Source organism: Plectropomus leopardus, chromosome 3 (assembly GCF_008729295.1).
Source record: "Plectropomus leopardus isolate mb chromosome 3, YSFRI_Pleo_2.0, whole genome shotgun sequence".
Classification (NCBI taxonomy): domain Eukaryota; kingdom Metazoa; phylum Chordata; class Actinopteri; order Perciformes; family Serranidae; genus Plectropomus; species Plectropomus leopardus.
In genome coordinates, this window is record NC_056465.1 from 34,680,050 (window position 1) to 34,701,647 (window position 21,598).

At 37.9% G+C, this 21,598-nt stretch overlaps 1 protein-coding gene across 1 annotated transcript in view; it reads right to left on the bottom strand.

Moving 5' to 3' along the window:
- Positions 1 to 8,270, bottom strand: part of LOC121940998 (LIM domain containing preferred translocation partner in lipoma) — a 185,512-nt gene extending 177,242 nt beyond the window's left edge. Inside the window, 2 exon segments of the mRNA XM_042483690.1 lie at positions 2,255 to 2,326; positions 8,144 to 8,270. The gene's annotated coding sequence lies outside the window, so the exon portion shown is untranslated.
- Between the last annotated feature and the right edge of the window lie 13,328 nt (positions 8,271 to 21,598).

Sequence of the window (21,598 nt, forward strand, 5' to 3'; positions counted from 1 at the left end):
CGGACTGGAACGGTTTTGAAGAGCAACTTGGCTTGAAAGTGCTTGTTTCTTCAAGCAGCACAACCCACTTCATTCAAATCCCAAAGGGACGGATCGCATTCAGACGACTGAAATTCTTACTTAGTAATAAATTCTTTAAAAAACGTTTCCTTTATTTGCATTTAAAATTTAACCCGTTTTTTTCTGACAACCTTCCATAATTTTCATAGTCCGAAATCTGGTGCAAATCTGGTTTGCAGCCAGTTTAGTCAAGAATTCATGGAACTTTTGCATGACGCTGGTTCAACATTTGTCTGGCACTTGAGAAAAGATGAGAAAAGCCTGTTGCGATGGAGGTGCTCTGTGGGAGAGAAGTGAGGTGCTACAATTTTTTTGGAATGTAGTTTTAATGAAAGCCAAACTCTAAAAGACACAATCCTGGCATGTTTGAAAGTGTATTTAAGAGACAGCTAAAAAGGGTCACATGAGAATGTGGCTGCAATGTCCATGCAGAGTTTTAAACGTAACATCAAAGAAACTAAAAGTTGAATAAAAGAGGTGGCTTCATAACAAGTGCTTTTTACAATGAGCTAACCCACATTGGATGCAATAAACCTAGCTATGAGCCACTCAAGATTAGGGAGGTCACAAGAACCGATTCTTTGGTAAAAATGTGGATGCCAAAATTCTGAAAACATGACATTACTCATTTTTCTCCAGTATGGTACGCACCAGAGATGCAATCTTTCCAGACCTAACAGGAAAGAAAACATGCCTACAATTCTGCCATTAAATGCCTGAAGAAGAGGAAAAACTACCAGCACATAAGAACAACAACATGCAGAGGCCAAAATATCAGCAGCATGACAAGGCGCCAAGCATCACTCACGTTAAAACGCTGCGCTCATCACTGGCACTTTTTACCCAGCCGTCCAATCACAGTGGAGGAGGGACGGGACAAACAGCCTACAAGACTAACCATCAAATCTGACATGTTCAGGCGCTGGACAAAAAACAACAATGGAGGAGAAAAATGTTCTGCATGATAATTCAGGTGTGTTTTGGTACTGTTGCAAGTCTGTTCACGGCAGTTTCTTCAGGTTGGCATTAGAGTTTAGCCACTTTAAAAAACACAGCATGAACAATGCCAGCTGCATAAAAAAAACAAAATCCACCAACATCTAACTTTTTAATACACTGAGAATGCACACAATCAGCATTCACACCCAGGTCAAACTACTGCAGTAGACACGGGTTTTTAATGGCCTCTGGCTCCTATCGGCACTGATGGGCGCACAACGTCGTGCAGTGACGGGCCGCAGCTAATTACCCTCCATCTCTTCCTAAACAGCGCTCAAACATTATTCCAAGTTAATCTGCACCACGTTTAAAAGAGACACTGAATATATATATAAAGAGAAGAAACCACTGAAAAGTTCTCAAAAAATTCGGATCCCACTGCTGTCTCAAGTTTGCCTGTGACGTCACAGGGACACACTGACAAAACAACCCACTCACCCACAAACACACACACATGCTGACAGAAAGACAGACTCATCTGCTGACGGTGTGTTCACCTGTTGAGCAGAAGCTCACAGAGATGTGTGAGTATTTTAACTATTTTGTCTTGTTGTTGAGTGTTGTAACAGCATGTAAACTTGATATTTGTGACTTCTTTTCTTGTATTTCTATGTAATCTTGATGTAAATATTTACTTTTTTCTCTTCCTTTTACCATAACTTTCAATGTATGCACGTCATTGTATGTATTTATTTGTATTTCTTTTCCTTTTCTTTGCTAAAAGCCTAACAAGGGACAGGAGTTGGAAACTAGTAATAGCTATAATCTCTTTATGTCAAACATTGGTTACCAAAGCTTGTTTGTAACAGGCTGAAGTTGTACGATGTTAATATCCATCATCTCTATCGAATAAACTATATAAATAAATATTAAAGCAGTAAGAAATTTGTAGGAAATCTTCCTAAAGATACACCATGCAACACAAAGATTAACCGACAAGCACTCACACTGGGGACAACCAAGCATATTTTGCTTTTCTGTGTTCACTGCTGAGCTACTGTAACTTCCCAAACCATCCTCATGGGCAAATATGTGTTAGTTTTTGAGAGTGACTTGACCCTGACTCGCTAAATTATGTCCATATTTTTGCGCTTAAACTGCAACACATGACCTTCCAAACACAAGTTCTCCTACCACCCGACGAATAACAACACACAGTATGTGAAAAAACACAATGCAGTGAAAGCTATCTTACCTTTTCTCCTCTCTGGATGTGCGGGGTTCCTGGAAGATTGTTCAAGCGATGCCCTTTACTGTTTGTGGAAATCTGTTGAGAAATAGAGAAAAGTCTGTATTACTCAAATGCATTACATAACTATAATTGTGCTGTGCAGAACCACACCAGCATGGTAAGTGGCTCCTGTCAACTCGCAGATATTTTTTTCCTCGAGTGTGTCGTTCATCAGTGGAAAGATAAGCCATGGACCGGCTCCTATAAATGCTGCATGAACCTGAGTGTAAGTTGTCCATTTAAATTTTAGTCTGTCATTTCTCAGCAGGCTCCTGTCACAGCCTGTTGGAGTAATATTTCACAGCAAAGATACAGGACAGGAAAACAATGCTGACAAGTGGCACTACTCAAGATATTTCATCACAGTGCAGCAATTATTCAGTGAAGAATAAGAAGGGTGAAATAACATTTACAGCTAGAAATGCTGCCATGCGGATGTATTGGCCCACGTACCAGTCAAGTTGCACTTACAGTTTAAATATAAGCAGCACAGTTTCGAGATTAGTGTCACCAATTCAATATCTGACCAATGTCTCCCCTTCTCTACCTGAGTTATGATGTTGAGTCATGGCCAGAAAAGGGTTTTCGCATAACATTAAAATGTTACAGCTAACCTTTGACCTCTTGGATATAAAATGCCAGAACTTCACAATTAAATCCTATTAGGCCTTGAAATTGTAGTGTTTGAATTCACTGAGTTATGGCCAAAAACATATTTTATGAGGTCACTGTCACCATGACCTTTAACCATTAGATTCTAATTTGTTCTTTCTTGAGTCCAAGTGGATGTTAGTGCCAAATTTAAGAAACGTCCCTCAAGGCCATCTTCAGATATTGTGTTCATAAGTATGAGACAGACGAAGTTGCAGTGACCTTGACCTTTAAACATCAAATTCTAACTAGCTCATCGTAAAAGTGAATATTTGTGTCAAACTTGAAGAAATTCCCTCAAGGTGTTTGTTAGATATCATTTTCACAAGACTGAGACAAATGCAAAGACACCATGACCTTGACATCTGACCACCAAAATCTAATCAGTTCATCCTGAGTCCACTTAAACCTTTGTGCCAAGATTTAATAAATTCTCTCAATGTGTTCTTGAGATATAACTACACAAAAATGAGACAGATGAGGTCACGGGGACCTTTACCTTTGACCTATGACCACCAATATTTAATAAGTTAATATTTGAATCCAAGTGGATGTTTGTGCTAAATTTGAAGAAATTCCCTCAAGGTGTTATTGAGAAATCTTATTTAAGCAACATCTTATTTAGTGGTATTTAAATGAACAAAAATTATCTTAATCTGTAAAATTTGGAAGCACGGCCACACAGGCGTTGTCAATAATCCTGGCTGATCAGTCAGGTTGAAGTTAGGTAAAGCATGGATGAAGCATGCTATATCGAAATTTTCCCCCACCCCTAAGGTGGGCTTGCAGTAGATCAAGCTGTTGATGTTGTAGATCAACACCCTGCTCACTGTTTTAGTGTGGTTTAGTTAAGCAGCACTAGTTTTGAGTAGATATTGACTTTAGTATATGCAATGATGTCAGTACATCGTTATCACTCTTACATCACTCCCAACAGGAGAGAAAGCTTTCTTAGGAAGTAAAAGCACAGAACAGAAACATACTGTGTCACTGTCTTCACTTTGAATTTAGCTTTAAAATGTATATGCAGATATGGTGACAATGTATTGCAGGACTTATCAGTAATTTATGTGGATTTAAGTAAAAGACAGACAACACTGATGTTGTGCAGAGCAACCTCCGACACGTCACACCCTGCATGAGAGTGCAGCAGACATTTTGAGCGGGCACTGACATGTCCACCCTGAGCCCTGTATGTTGTCTCTAAGGTCTGGTGTCGTTATCTGTTCACAAGAACATACACTTTGTTTCCCTTTAAAATGATTTATGTAACATTTTTTCTGTGGTCTTAGCATGTTTTGAAGGAGGTAAATCCTTTAACGCCCGATTACATAATTAATAGTAGCTCAAGAGTCTTGAGTTCAAGAGTCCCAACACACATTAAAGGCGACTGCAGTGCTGATGGAGAGATAAGGCTACAGTTTGTGAGGTTTTGAACAGGTTAGTGTCTCCTGGGTCACATGCACAACATGAGGCTCTGGTGGTACCTTGCCCTTCTTATGTATTCCCCCTGAAGCAGCGTTTAGTTCTTCTGCATCACATATTTGGGGGAAAAAAACAGAAAACTTTTTTTTTTTCACCAAAAATGTAAGAGAAAGGCAACTTAACAGGAAATGACCCAAAAAAATAGCAGGAAATGAGTAAAAAATTACAAGAAATCTACCTAAAACTTAGTTTAAAAAAGAAAAGCAAAAAAAAATTTAACAAACAAGGAAATTATCTCAAAAAAATAAAAATAATATTATAGAGTCTGTTACACTTTTGAATATATATAAAATTTTAAATAGCAAAATAAACACATTTTTAACCGTGATTATGTGCTCTCCAGATATGTACATGCACTGTGCTATATGTTGTTGTTACATGTTGTATACATTGGGTTAATAAAATTATATATACATACACTCACATACACACACACACACACACTCACACACACACACACACACACATATATCTCACTCATTCTTGACTTAATATTAAAACTTGAACAGTAAGAAATGAGAAAGATGAAGAAATCTGAGAAAAAAACACTATTCTTGCAAAAACATTAAATACTGAACAAAGGCATCAAATTATACCAATATATATGTGTTTTGTTGGCCTGTTTTTCCATTCAAGGATAAATTTTCAATTTCATTTGTAAACTATGTTCAAAATATGACTAATAAATCTACCTTGAACCTTAAATATTCAGCAAGGAGATATGTCCAACTCTAGCTCCCATCTTTGTTTTGATTAAGAAAAAGAGGTGCAACATGGTAAACAGGTTAAAAATCCAATTTAACATGGAGCAGATTTCACATTTTTTTATCCAGATGATTAAAAGAGTCTATGAGGATTCTGAAAATACCTTCAGAACTGCAATAAGTGATGTTAAAAAGGTAAAGAGTGCCAGTTATCTGCAGATCAAATGTTATAGCATAAACAAAGCACAAAAACTCAGTGTGTTTTGTCTTAATTTTAGTACCAACAAACCACACATCTATCATAGATTACAGAGATGCACACTAGCGTCTGAGGTCACACTCACACAGGTGACACTTTCTGAGAGCTCACTGCATTAACATCATGCACAACTCTGAAACAGTTTGAGTCTGGGAAGCTGTTCCTTCCAGAAAAGGGACATCCTCATTAAAATAACACAAACAGTAGAATAACTTGACTAAACCTACCAGGGGGGCCGGGGCTCAAAGGCAGTTGAGGCACTCATCTTTTAACTTTAACATCATCAACGCTGTCAAACGAGTCCTTTTTAACCGGAGATTTTAAAGACAGTTCCGTTTAATGTTGCCTGAGTCAAAAATGTGTCGGAGCGACACAGATGTATTCGGTTTGATGACAGCATTCTCGGGGGACCTTGGTGTTATTGATTTGAGATCCAACATCTTAGTCAAAGTTTGAATTCAGTCTTTTGAAGAAGAAAGTGAGACTTATTTTTCACATTAGCGACATTTTATGGCAGAACAATGTCGACAGTGTGGACCAAGGTTCACATTATGTGTGACAAAGCTAAATTAGGTAGGTTTTCATATGTCATCTGTGACTATGACCCACAAAAAGCTTTAGAGGAATTCTTGAGGCATTACAAGGTGCACTGTGTAGGATTTGAAAGGACATATTTGCAGAAATGGAATATAATATATAACTATGTTTTATATTTTCAGCTGTATTATCAGCTGAAAATAATAATTATTGTGTTTTCATTACCTTAATATGAGCCGTTTATGCGACATAGAGACTTTAGGCAACCCAGGTGTCATGCATTTTTATGTCACATATCAAGTAATTGATGTGTTTTGCCTTCTCTTGTCATCCAAAACAGGTTCACGGGTATATTTGTAGGCTGTGATGTTAGTCCACTTCTATATGACTCTATAGGCCTAATCAAGTATAAATATGAATTATATTGTCATTTATAAAGTCTAATGCGTACAGAGGTTACAACTGCTGACCAGAAACCACAGGACTCTGTAACCTAATGATAAAGACAGTCATTAAAACTACTGAAACAATGTGGCGGATATGCTGCAAGTCAGTTTATTTGATATGAGGGTAACGGATAATGTGCTTGGACACAAAGTTTCCTTTTCCTGAATATTCAGATTGGATAGCATTTAACTTTTTAAGACAAGGAGGAAGAAAGTCATTCCATTTAGTGTTTTTGCTGTGCAAGGCAGTAAAGATACCTGACATGAGTCTATTCAGGCATGTTCAAGTAGTTGAGGAGTTTAGGTGGAGCCAAGTGTGCCCTGTTTGTGTATTTTTATGTCACTAATAAAGAAAGTGATGCTTATGTCTTACCTTGTCATCCAAACCAGGTTAAAAGTATATTTGTAGGCCTACACTTTAACATTAGTCAGCTCTTATATGAGTTTATGGGCATTAACAAGGATAAATTAATTATACAGCAATTTTTATAGCGTCAAAGTGGAATAGATTTCACTTTTGAAGACAAGGAGGGAAAAAGTCACTTCATTTAGTCTTGGAACAAGCGAGTAAAGATACCTGACATGGGTCTATTCAGGCTTGTTCAAGTAACTGAGGAGTTTAGGTGGAGCCAGGTGTGCCCTGTTTGTGCATTTCTGTGTCACTAATAAAGAAAGTGATGCTGATGCAGTATCTTGTCCTCCAAAACAGGTTAAAAGTATATTTGTAGACCTACACTCTAACATCAGTCCACTCCTACATGACTTTATGGACATAAATCAGCATAAATTAGTTGAACTGTCGTTTTTAAAGTGGATTCAATTTAACTATTTAAGTAAAGAAAAAATCCCTTCATTTATTCTTAGTGCCAATGAGGAAAGATATCTGACATGGGTCTATTCAGGCTTGTTCAAGTAACTGAGGAGTTTAGGTGGAGCCAGCTGTGCCCTGTTTATGCATTTCTATGTCCCAAATAAAGAAAGTAATGTTTTATGCTTTATCTTGTCCTCTATACCAGGTTAAAAGTATATTTGTAGGCCTACACTGTGATGTTAGTCCACTTCTGCATGACTTTATGGGCGTAAACAAACGCTAATATGAATTATATTGACATTTTTAAAGCCTAACGGTTACAGAAGTGCCCGAAACCACAGATTTCTACATGTAAATGATAATTTTAAAAAAACCGTCATTAAAACAGCTTAAACAACGTGGCGAATGCTGCCATAAACAAGTCAGTTCACGCGATAAGGCGGTAACGTATAATTTAACGACGACGCCAAAGCTAGCAAACACTAACTTTAGCTAACAGTAGCTCCTGTAACGAGACACTTATGCTCAGTTATGACTCTGCTAAAGTGAAATTCAGCGACATATTTGTCAGCAGCGGGTCTCTCGTGTCTCTCCGGTGACAGGCTGTCTTCCGCATTGCTCAGCAGCAGACCACTCGGGCTAAAAACAGACACACCAGAGACGCCCAAGCTGTCTTTTTTAGCCAAACTTTGACAACGTCTTTATATTTTCGCCGCGTGACTGAACAGCTCGGCACTAAGCTTACCGACAAGTTAGCTTTGTTAGTATCCTCATGTAGCCACCGTGTGAGTCCACGCCCTCATTGTGAACTCAGTCCTACAGTAAAAAACTCACATCAGAGCCCAACAAGGCCGAGACAACTTTAAATCACTCACACTTTAAATACCAGCAGTCAAAACACAGCCGATAACCGCAAACGTGTCCAAAGTGGCAACAGAGAGCTCGATTGGTTTCGCTTACCTCGCTTTCTAGGAAATAACACAGAGGTTTCAAATCCCACCAAAAAAAAGTGAAACTTCTTGAATCCAAATTCTGGGAGAGTTGTAGGCGGTGACGTCACACGCTGAAATTCCAGCCGTCTGAGAGCGGAGAGGTTTGCCCATGTAAGGCAGCAGGCCAGCGGTGACACCGAGCACCGAGCCTGGAGAGGGGGGACTGCATGACAGCAGGCTTACTGGAATGCACGTCCAACATTTAAATTAGAAAAAATAATCAGAAAAAAAGTTAATCATATGACTCTTAAAAACATCAACAATTGATTTTAAAGCTATTCAAACCGTGCACAGAGCCAGAAAAAAAAATCTTCCTTATAATTTTAAAAAGTTGTTTCAAAATCAAGGAAAAGAAGAAACAGTTGGCGAAGACTATTATGAAATATTTCATTATAGTCAAAAGTACCGTGGCCCTAAAGTGCAAAACACAAGACAAGTCACAAAACACGACCGCAAATAAGAAAACATAACAGCAAATCAGAAAACACAACAGCAAATCAGAAAATCCAACAACAAATAAGAAAACAAAACAACAAATCAGAAAACAAAACAGCAAATCAGAAAACCCAACAACAAATAAGAAAACACAACAACAAATAAGAAAACAAAACAGCAAATCAGAAAACACAACCGCAAATCAGAAAACACAACAGCAAATCAGAGTAAAACAGGAGATCAGAAAACACAACCACAAATACGAAAACCCAACAGCAAATCAGAAAACATAACTGGAAATGCAGTTTGCAGTTGTGTTTTCTTATTTGCGGTTGTGTTTTCTGATTTGTCGTTGTGTTTTGCACTTCAGGGTACAAAGGGGTTAATATATGGAACATTTGATGCATGTTTTTAAGATGTTTTGTTTTTGTTTCTGTTTTGTTTTATTCTTAGATAGAAAAGCCCAACCAGGGACGGGGGCTGCAAATTAGCCTTGGCTAGAAGCCCTACATGCAACACATCTGTAAATGGTTTTTGAACTTGCTACTATGTTCACTGCATCGTCCCTGTCAAATAAACCAATAAATAAAAAATGAAAGCTGTAGTGTGGAACTGACAACATGCAAAACATTTAATGATGGGAAAAAGGGGATAGGATTTGGTAATTATTTACTTCCTCCTACTCTTTTTCAGACATGAAATACTTGTGTTTGTTTACTGAATATGTACGGTGAGTGTCTGATGTTGTTTTTGCCCATATTTTTACATTTTTATTTTTTGTCTTGTTTTATTTGCCATGTTCAAAATAAAGATCTAGTACAAAAAAACAGCAAACATAAGTCATAAATTATCAGAAACAATCCTGGTACAGTAACATTAAGCTACAGCAGCAAGCATCCACAATAAACTTTATTCATATAACGCCTTTTATACAGAAAAGCAGCAGAACATTCCCACTACATGGGCTAACGTTATCTAAAAGTTGTAATAATTATTAAAGAAAACATTTTAATCTAATGTTCAAAGAACATTTTAAAAGTTATCATTTTAATTAATGTCCCTATAAAGTTAAATGCTCACTAAGATGTAACGTTGTAACTGCAACATTTTGAGGACATTTTTGTAATACAGACAGGTGACAGATCATAACGTCCCCTAATGTTACATGAGAACAAAGGGAGAACATTTTCAAAGTAAGTGTACCATTCCCAGAACGTTTTAAGAACCAAACATTGCTAGCTGGGAAGCACATTTGTCTCCATTTCTTGTATAAAAGGCACTATATAAATAAAGTTTATAATGGCTGCTTGGTGTTGAAATGTTATTGCACAGGGATTGTTTTTGTTTTTTGGGGCAAGTTCTTGTTGATAATTGCCTTCTTCCCATAATTTTGAAAGAAATCAAGCCAATTTCTTTCAAGGTTGAAGGCTCACACTGTACTGATAATGTATTAGCGTATGCACTGTACTCCACTGTTCTCATAGATGGATGACAGTAAAGTCTCTCTTATCTTATAATTATATTAATAATTCTCAACACCTGCAAAACGCAATCCAATTAAATGTCCATACAGTGAATAGCCTACGGGTGAGTAAAATATTATACAGAAATAGAAACACTAATAAAACAGAAACACAGCACTACATCAAATTAAACTCACAAACTAAGAGAGAACGTCATTAACACTTTTCCGGCGTGTCAATTTTGGAACATTAACAGACTGCACTTCTATATACAGTATTTTATATGTGTTTACATTGTATGCACCAGTATCCAAGAAAAACTACTATTAAAAAAGGCTCTTTCTGAACTACTAAATGCCACCTAATGCAGATTGGGACTTTTGTTTTCTGTTAACTTTGTGTTGCATTATTTTTTGACTTATATTATAAACTACATTTTTTTTTCTGATTTTTTTTAGAATCATTGGACAAAGCTTTGACATCAAAAGGTGCTGGCTAAAAGGGAAGCAGCTCAGCAAGTGTTTCAGCACTTATCAGAGCACTCATCCAATGAGGTGTGAACTGAACTTGCTGTAATTTAAGCATTTGAAATCCAAATTTGTACTCTACGTGTTGCATGCTTTAGTGCTCTCATGCACTGTCTATCGTCTGGAACCATGAGAAAATGTTTGCTTTTCACTGTCTCCTTTTTAAATTTGGCGGTATGACGACCTCATTGACCATAATCTGAATTTACCAGGTTGTTTGGTTTAAGTTCATATTAAAATATTACTTGCCAGATATTCAAGGACTAAATTTAAGAAAAAGATAGTAGTGTTTGAATCACACAAGAATGCAATAAACATGCATGCTTACAATACATTAGTTGGTCATTTTAAGATTTTTATTTTTATTTTCATCATGACATTTACTGCCTCTGTACCCATCAAAAAGCACCAGGAAAAAACAGTTCTAAAAAAAGACATAGATGTGATTCATTCCTTCCATGGTTTGTTTGTTTTATTGGTTTCAGTCATTGTTTATTTCCCCTCTAGTTATGCTTTGCATGCATGCACTGCAAATGTGAAAAAGGACTCGGCGCTTGTACTGTTGCCTATTGTCAAATAGGTAACAGTTTCTGTAAGGTTCTCCATATGTCACAGTATCTGTGGTAAACCCTCAAATCAAAAATACGTGTTGACACACAGACTTTATAGTTTTTTAGCTTCTTTTGTTGGTTGTTTTGCATTTCTTCGCAGTCATTATGCATCTTCCTTTTTTATCTCTACATGGTAACTTTGTTTCTGTTTGCAGTTCCTTTTCATCTCTTTGTGGTCATTTTGAGTCTCTTTTTGGTTAATTTGAGTGACATTTTGCAGGTGAGAGCTAAGGGGGGCCCCTGACACTTTTTAGGCCCTGGGCCAGTGCCACCCATCGGGTTGACGGTGTAGTTGGGCAGCAAGAAAGTAGTTCCTACATGAAACTGCTCACAGCAAAGTGTGTGGATCATCTTGAGTAACTGGGTTATGATTTCTGGAAAGGGACATTGTTAACTGTTGAGTTATTCAAATATATTATATTCATTATTATATTCATTGTGCAAATTAAGACAAATATTCTAACATTGGGTTGATTTTTGTGCATGTTCACTTTGTTTATCAAACAAAAAAAAAAGTTTGTGATATTGGCAGAAATACGCATGTTGTCCAATTCTGATATTTCACTTGAAAGCCATTATTGGCCGGCATCGATGATGTGCCGGTATTATCGATATTATCATGCATACCTACAATCTAGACTGATAAAGAGCACTACAGGTAAGAGGAAAAACATAGGAAAAACGTATTTTGGGGTGAATTGAGGGAAGTGCGATGTATTTCTTTGAGTATGAATAACTTGAGCTGAAATGACCTCCACAGCCTACATACCAACTTTATTATTATACTTATTTTTTTCTCTTGCAGAGTTCCCAAATCTTCAAAATAAAAAATTAAACCTGCGCCTCTCTTGCTTTGACACGTCAAGAATTCTGCTGTGAAAAAGCCGTGAAAGCACCTTTAATCAATATTTTGTTACTGAAGACATTTCACATTTTTTGGTGAAATGTTCTGATAAAAAAAAAAAAGAAATTATTTGAACAACACCTAAAAACGTTCAAATGACTGAACTCCTGTGTTCACTCGTTATCCTCGACTTCACTTGAGTCTGGAGTTGGTTCGTTGCTTCTTGTCTGTCAAAGCTGAAAAAAAGCTTCTGATGTTTGCAGCCACTATCAGATGTCCAACAGAGCTCCTGCCTCATGTGGGCTTTACCTAACCTCAGTGATCTTTGCCATGCAAACTAGACAATTAGAATGCGTGCTTGTGATTGCATGCAAATACGATAACTGCTTTTTCACACCTGATTCTCGTGTATCACAGTGTTGGCATTCATAACACTGGCATTGTGTGTGTCATGCAAATACATACAGATATTGTTGTTTTTTTATCTCTGGGATGAATGATGTAATTGCTGATTATTTTCTATGACTTTAATGGGAAATATTTACAAGAAATTAAGGATGTGCCATTCTTTTTAAAGGCCAAATGTAAGGAAAAAAGAATAATTCACTCTGAGCCCTATCTTCTAACCGATAATTCTTACTTTACTGCAACTGATTACATTGTGCTCCAAGCTGTGAATATACTTTTTTTTTTGCATGAGGAAAGCATAAACAGCGTTTGCAGATCGAGCACACTGATAAAAACCAAACGATTTGAGCTATTTTAGTGTCTTACCCGTGCATCCCCTCATCTCCAAGTTCCAGGGCACACTGAAAAAAGGTAATCTCATTTGTAATGTGTGACAGCTTATTTGCAAGTGTGTACACTGGCAATTTTTTTTTTTTTTAATGGGCCCGCCAGTGATTCTCCTTCCACTGATTTCAAAAAGACACCCTGGAACAGTTTAGACGACACATGCCATCGCCTGTGAACTCAAGTTATCAATCAAGCCCCAATTAACATGCTCGGTTAGAGGAAATCAAGGGCCCTTTGATGTTCGGCAGTTAGGCTGTGTAGCTACGCATGTCATTGATATGATGGGTTTCAATTTTATCCAAAACATGTGAAAAGAAATGCGCTCACAGGGTCCACCACAACAGATAATTCACACTGGAGATATGTTTGATGTTTGAACTTTGTCGTGTTTAACTTGACTCATTTAAATTAGACGGTGGCTATATAGCACAGAAAGAAGAGAAACGACCTCGTTTGTCATATTTTAGTGTTTCAATTGTTCCAGCATCGGATATCCTGTTTTATTTGCTGGTTGTAACACTGTCTTCTCCCCCACACCACTTCCTCTGAAGTAGGTAAACCTCAAACACTAAACACAGCAGCTGCACAGTTGATGTATACTTCCTCATAAAGTGTGAGTGAAAGCATGTTTTGCACCTAGAAGAGAAACCAATTGCCATCTATATGCAGCTGCCTGAGTTTCAAAAAGACCACCTTTTTAGGAATTGATGGCCAACAGTGTTGACATCATGCAGATCATAACCTGACATGTGAAACCAATGTAGGCAGGTTTCTATTAACCCTCAAATTGTGCAAACTGAAATTGGGAATATAAAATATGGCTAATGGGAACACGTCAATTTAGAAAATCAATTTATCACAAAAAAGTTTTTATACTCCCACGTATAAGGAGCTTGCCTTTCCATTATGGTTCCATAAAACGCCTATGTTGCCTCCGATTGGAAATAATGATGGCTAGTGCGGTGGCTGCAATAGAAATAAACCTGCTAATGTTTTTCATCGCCATACTTCTTGTAATGTTATTGCCAGAGAAGTCTCTTAATATCACTCAGTGGAAACAGTCATTTTGCAATTGTGTTTTATCAACATTTCAAAAATATTGCTAAAGTTTTGCACAAATCAGTAATGGAAACCCACCTAGTGTGGAGGGATGAATTTGTAGTTAAAGGGATGGTTCTGATGTTTTGGAAGTCAGTGTATCACATGCATTCGGTGTCAGTCAGCGTGTCCCCAGTTTGGAGAAGCAGACTGGAAGTCACGCAGTATACTGCTGTGGATGGAGTCAGCAAAAATTGTATTTTAGCCACCAGAAGAAAATCATATCAAATCATCAAATTAATCAATTCAAGTAATCAAATCATCTAGAAAAAAAAACCAGTTTAAGTAAACATAAATGCTAAAAAATGTGAAATATTTATAATATGCTGAGTATGTTAAGTGCTGTCAGTGTCTGACACCAAAGTACAGACCAAGGGGTGGTATTTGGTGAGTTCGAAATCAAAACTGGCGGTTTTAAACACCAAAGTCACACAATTACACAAACAAAAAGAAATGACTGAAGCATTAGTAGAATAGCAGCGCCTGTGTCTGGGGATGTTAAATCATTGTTTTTGTCAATGGAGTCTGATACTGAAGAGAGCAATGTAACAGCTTCAGTCAGAAATCGCTTTCTGTCAGTAAAGTGCTGAAAATATTATAAATATGGCGCACATTTAAACTAATATTGATATTTTTGGATTGCTAAAATATGTTTTGCTGCTGCTGGGGGCTGCAGCAGTACGTTGCTTTGCTTCCTTGTTGGATTATAGCTTTCTTCTGGGGACGTGCTTATCTATTGTATGTTATCTACTGTCTATGGATAAGTATACAACCCTACCTCAAAAAATCTGAACTATCCATTTAAAGTCATTTAATATCTTCCTCTAATCATTGTCAGTAAGCAGAGAAGTCCAGGTACTTTGCACAAAAACAACACAGAGATCTTTGCAGGAAAAAAAACACAAAAACAACAAATGTGGGAAGCATGTATGCTCTGTTAATTAGAGCTGAGATAGCAGAGATTAGTCTTCAAGCACAGCCATATTACAGAGAGTCATGCCAAATAAGGAAAAACAAAAGTAGGAGAGAGGCAGACTCACTACAAAAACAATGTCCCAAAGCTACTAATCAAACAACTCCCAATCTAGATCTAGACCTCAGATTACACTAATGAATTCTAATTCTTATGTTTTAGCATGTAAATATGTATTAAAATGGTAGACAGAGACAATCCCTGCCTACAGCAAAGGTTTTAGCAGAAATCATCCATACTTGTGAGCTTCACACTGCACCTTTGAAGCGTTTTTTAAAGCAACGGGATTGTGTCGTCGTATCCTGAAATCAGTTTTTTGGGGGGGTTGTTGCCATTTTACATGGCATTTATATTTTTTTCAATGAGTATTATCAACTTTCCTACCTGTGAGGAAAAAGAATTCAGCTGCCTCTGTTCCTCAGCAACACTGGAGTATTTAAGCACTTTGTCTGGCTGATGTTATCGTCCAAAAACCTGGACAACACACAGCCATATGCAGCCATCAGGACAGCGTGGTTTTAGAAACAATATCAATCAATCATCTATCAAGCTTCCCCCCACCTCACCGTGACAAACTCAGCTCATATACTACGTCACTTTAAAAAAATGTTGATATGATACATATGAAACATACAAATGTATCATATTTGTGGTTTGCAGAAACATGCAATGCGAACATGTTGTTCTGGCGTCAGGCTGCTGAATGTCATTATGAATTCAACTTTTTATTTGTGAAGAACTGGAAGATTGTGTTATTGCTTTCAGAAGTTACATAGTCTCACTTTAAGGGTACCCACATATATTTGACCTTACAACAACATTACACAACATTATACAACAGCAGTATGTAAATTATTTAGCAATTTCTTTCGTCTATGTAACAAAATTGAAAATCGGTCAGGAAATCAATAACTATTTTTTCTCAAAAGCTCCCTCATCCAAGTCCAAAAAGCTTTGTGATATTTGCTTTCCAAGGTCTCGCAACACAGTTGAAAAATTTCTCTTTTATTATGTTAGTTTTGATCCCTGTTCAGGCTCAGTCGGAGATAAAGGTATCCACAGAACGCCATATCAAAATGCAAACAGAAAGAGGGAGAAGAAGACAGAGAGGAGAGAGTTGCACAGCCTGGACAAATCAAACAGCAACTTGCTCGACGCGCTCAAACAACGACTCCCAACAGGTTTGTCTTCTCTCCGCCAAACTAAGAGTTTGAACTCGGTGTATAAGTTCCTGAAGGTTTGTTTTTCTGATGCGCAGATCCTAGCTGTTTTCTTTTTCTTTTTTTACTTTCCTATATGATGGAAAGACAGAGTGGACCAGCATCTTCGGACCATAAACTATGCTGACATTCCTATGCTGCGAGACAAAAAACATACAGGGGAAATATTCCTAAAATCTGAGGGCTGCACCCGACCTACTAAGACAGAGACAATGAATTCCTCCACAGCAGCTTGTAACAATGAATAAAAAATAAAGTGGAAGTTCAGTAAAAGATTGTCATAACTTTAAAAGGACAAACTGAAGTTAATTTACCAAAGTATCCTAACAAGATGTCACCGTTTGTTTATCATGTTTTGGTTAGAAAGCCTGAGAAATCTGATAGTTTCCTCTCAGCAACAAAACATCATTAATTATTCATACACTGTTTGTCTACAGTAAAAGAACAGCAGAGCTGGAAGTATGCAAAATCAAGTAATTTGCAAATAATTGATAAGGGTACAGAAATCAGAAGCAATGTGTACGTTTTTGAAATGCTTTAAATTGATCATTTTCGGAGGAACAAAAGTTGGATAAATGCATTTTCTAGACATATATTTTTTAAATATCTTTTACAAACACAGCACTGCTTCTGGAGCCAAAGTAAGCATTTTAATTTAAAAGAAGGTAGCACATGCTAAGGAGGAAATTTAGGAATCAAAAGACAAGTCACAGCAGCTTGAAGAGTGGTTATGGTGATTTTCTTCTATATTTCAAAGGTATTCATTCTCCCAGCCACGTTTGAGAAAATACAAAGAATGAATGATGAAAATTATTTGAAAAATTACCTGTATTTATGTAATGCAGCAACAAGAATCTATGTGATTATGTGAACGATACCAAAACAAGAAAGAAATGCAGTCATTTTTGTGTCAGTGACTAAATTTTCTATACTGTCTTTTTCCTTCAGCTGTGTGCACAGATATTCTGTATTATCTGCAGTAGAGGAAACAAAAACATATCCTTTGAAACACAAGCAATTTTTTAAAGGTATTTGTTCTTGTAGATATCAACTTCCAGTACATCATGAGTATAGGCCAACTAGAATACTGACACGATGAAAAATTGCATCTGAATACCTCAAACACATTTTCTTCCTGATGCCAAAGTTTAGACTTTCTGAGCACTCAGATTTTATAACGTTTGCTGAAGAAAGACAATCCTAGAACATCTATGACAAAGCTGTCACTTTGAATCATCTGTTATACGTCTCTCCCAGAAGTATATTTTCTCTTCAGTCTATAAATGCCAGCTAATGCAAAGCACGAGACCTGGTACTTGTGACCTTTATTAGAGCTGATAGCAGCCTCCATGGATACCGGGGAGCTCCATGTTGGCACAACAAAGGCTAGTAGTGGAGCTAGATTACAGATTTGCGTGATAGCAGGTAAGTGAAAATGACAAGCAAACATTATCCTTTTCTGATGTGATAATTACCTGCAGTCGACTGCCTCGGAAAGGTTACCATATGCACAACGGACCTGGAAGCGCTCCAGGAAACTGCACCGACACAATAGAGCAGGTTGTTTATCACTCACGTACTAATTAAATGTTTTTCTTGGAAAAGAAAGGAGGCGTTTAATTCGTCTGCAGACAGTGCACGGTCACTGTTTTCAACTTCCAGACATTTTTTATTTCAGACCCCACTGATAAGAATTATCGCAAGAGAGAGTCACTGGGCTTTCATTTTCAGCACTCTTAGAAACAAAGGTGCTAACTAGAACCATGTAGGGGTCTACGGCTTGTTACTGTAAGAGAACCATTTTTAGTTCACAGTAGAACCTTTTACGAAGGTTCAAATTTGAACGCTTTGAGAGGGATCATCCAAGAACCCAACATAAAGGGTGATACCTAGAACAATCTATGAAAGGTCCTTCACAGAACCCTCTCTCGATGTTCTATCCAGAACCTTTTCAGCTTTTAAGGGTGCTAACAAAATCCCGCCCAGGGGTTTCTACCAAGAGCCCTTTCATATTCCAAGGATTTTATCGAGTACCCACTCAGGAGGTTCTACTGATAAACTTTCATATTTCAAAGGTTTAATCTTCAAACTAAGAGAACCCATTTATATTCCAAGGGTTATATCTAGAAACCATTCAGGAGGTTGTACCAAGAACCTTTGATATTTCAAGGGTTTAATCTAGAACCCACTGAGGGCGTTCTCAAAAATAGGAACTGACTACTTGTAGATCTCTCTTCCACTAACTGTGGTTTTCTTTCAAGAACCCTTTCATATTTCAAATATTTTATCTAGAACGCACCCAGTGAGTGGGCTCTATCAAGAAGTCTTTCATATGTCAAGGGCTCTAAAAATAATAACTGATAATAACAGTGGTTTTATTTCTAAATGATACTCTTTGTCTCACAAAGAACCCTTTCTTTAAAAAGGGTTTTTCATAATGAAATGGTTCTGGGTAGAACCTAAGCCCTGCAGGATGAACCGTTGTGAAAACCTTCTTTTCTAAGAGTGAAGGGAAAGCCAGACACATGAAGTCCGTCTGAGCTTTGAAAACCCAAAATAAACACTTCATGAAATCAAGTTTGCATCTAGAAGGTTGCAAAAAAAAGGTCCCTTTTAAAGAATTTGGTTGATCCCTCTTTTGTTAATTTGATGCGGGCCGAAATTACATCAGATGACAGCATAATCCGACATCATTATCAACATCAAAATGTGTTTGGCGCTGTTTGGCCCGGGGCCGACGGCAGCCTCTGTAACGGGATGATATGGATTACACTTTGCAAACCGACCTTGCCCCCCTCTCATTTTTTATGCCTGCCAGTCAAACGCAGCGATGACCGCCGCTGCCGAATAAAACCCAAATATCCCTCTGATGATTAAGGTCACTCAAACACTGCTCTACAGAAGCCATCCTCTTATAAGCCCCACGGAGCAGGAGAGAGGGGGGTCGGTGATTTGGACTCAGTCTTGATGTCTTTATTGTGGTTCCCTTTCAGCGCTGCCCAGGTTCTCTCTGCTTCACCGTGGCCGCCGGTGAGAGTAAGAGGACAATACAGTAATCAAAGTTTGCCTCTGAGGCGCTGTGACCTGTTGTTGGCTTTCATTTGTGTGTCAGTTCAGAGGTTTAAGCTTCTTCATGAGGAGTTTATCCCTGGATCACGGGGATCTGAGGGCTCACCGGTCATTTGCCGTCACTATCCCCAGAGCTCAGATTGTTCGGGGCTGCTTTATTCTGAAATATGATGGAAATGTGTTGGACTAATTTGGCTTTAGCAGGATTGGCTGAATATTAGTCCACTCATCCAATGGATTATCCCATGGCTGCGATGAACATACTGTACAGATCTGTCAAACACCCATATCCCATTTTCTCTCTCGTGTTTGGGTCTTCTTGTGTAAGTGCACACTCTGATGTCTCTTTATATTTTTTTCCGTCATGATGGCATCGCTCGTCACAGCGGCCGATGCTGACACAGTAAAGCTGGGCGCCATATTAATTGCGGGAGCTTTTGGAGGTCTTACCCGCTGAGGTGAGCTTATCCGCACGGACAGCATGTGTGTTCATTTAATCTGAGTTCAACATCAGGTGTCGAGGGCGATTACACACCGATACTCTTTTACATTAAAGGTCCAGTGTGTCAGATTTACAGCAGAAATTGGATATGATATAATAAATATGTTGCTTTAGTGTATAATCACCTGAAAATAACCTTAGAATGAGTGGTTTATATCGACATAGGGAGCGGGTCTTCGTCTGCGGAGAACGCCATGTTTCTACAGTAGCCCAGAATGGACAAACCAAACAGTGGCTCTAGATAGGCCCTCCAGGGGTTTTTTGGGGGGTTCAGCTCCCAATAAAAGCCCCTGAATGTCTGGATCGTCAGCTATCAGTGAAAAAGTGTGAGCACAGATTAGCAGGTGCTATGCTAACGGCCCATCTCCAACATGCCAAACAACATCGGAGAAATGCTGACTTGTGATGTTTCACTGGTTCTTATCACTTAGTATGTTTGTTTGGAGAGAAAGGGGCCTCTGTATACTTGTGACACACTCTCATCCCAAAAGTTTACACATTGCTGCTTTACAGTAAACATCTGCATCTAGATATTACGCTCTAGGTGTCTTTTTGCATCTGCATTCTGGGATGCTGCCACCATGATGTCAACAAAAGCCTATGGTTAGATGACACTGCACAGGGTCATGTTTAGGCAACAAAAGCACATGGCAACCAACGCCAGGATGTCAACAAATGCACATTTAGCACTTGGTAGGGTCTAGGACAAAAAAATCACATTCAGACAGGGAGCAAACACCAGACTCCTGCATGAAAATTCAGGATTTGTCATAGGGACCTTCATGCCCCTTACATTACGTCATTACTGGCAGCATTTCAACCTGACGCTGCCAGTCTGCGTATCATGCTGCAACTGCAGATGCCATCCGGCTATCCAGTGGCGTATAGTAACAGTACGAACAATTTAGTCCGTTCTTAGCTGATGCTGTCCAACGGCATAAAATGTGGACACAAAAGGTGGCTCTTGGCAGTGCTTACAACAAAAGCACTGCAAAAGCGGTGATATTTGACAACTTCAGAATGAAAATAGATCATGAAACCGCTTTATTTTGTGTTTTTACTGGGAGGAGACCTCTGCAGATAATTTGGATCCCAGTAAAAACCTCCTGAACATTGAAAACTGTCAAACCGGGAGAAGTTTAAGCTTGCTGAAGTCTGTAATTCTCATTGATAAAGTCCACTGTTTCTTTAACCCTTTGAAACCTCAGAAAATTGGCTTCATTTGTTTGAAAAACATGGAAAGAAGGCAAAGAGCAATTTAACATAAAATGGCCCCAAAATTTAAATTTATCCAAGTTTAGCAAAGTAAATAAATATAATAAAATAAATAGACATAAGCATAGTTTTCTTAAATGTTACCTTGTTTTTGATAATTTTCTGACAATTCTCTCTCTCATTTTTTAAAGCCAATTTTCAAGTCATTTTCTTGTCACCTTTTATTTTTTTCTTCTTTTTTTGCTGATTGCCTTTTCCTCGTGTTTTTGAAAGAAATCAAACCAATTTGCTCTCATGTCAGTGGTTTAAATGCTTGTGAAAGGCATCTAAATGCAGTACAAAAAAAATGTTTCAAGGGGTTAAAACTACGGATCCATGTGCAGAAAAGTGCTTCATCCCTGGTTTTCTGCAACCAAAAAATAGAAAAATAAAAACATCACATGCAGCTACTCTTTGATATCACCACAAGGGCTTAAAAATACTAATGCAACATTGATATTAGCAGTTTTCCTAAAATATTGCTTTACTGTTTTCAGGATTTTCCTCCCTAATTTTCCCTCCAGCAGCCACATCGCTGACCTTCCTATTGGCTGTGGCAGGTTGAAGTGACAGCTGGTGTGATGTAACAACACCCCCTCCACTAGACAAGTTATAAAGAGCAATATCTAGTT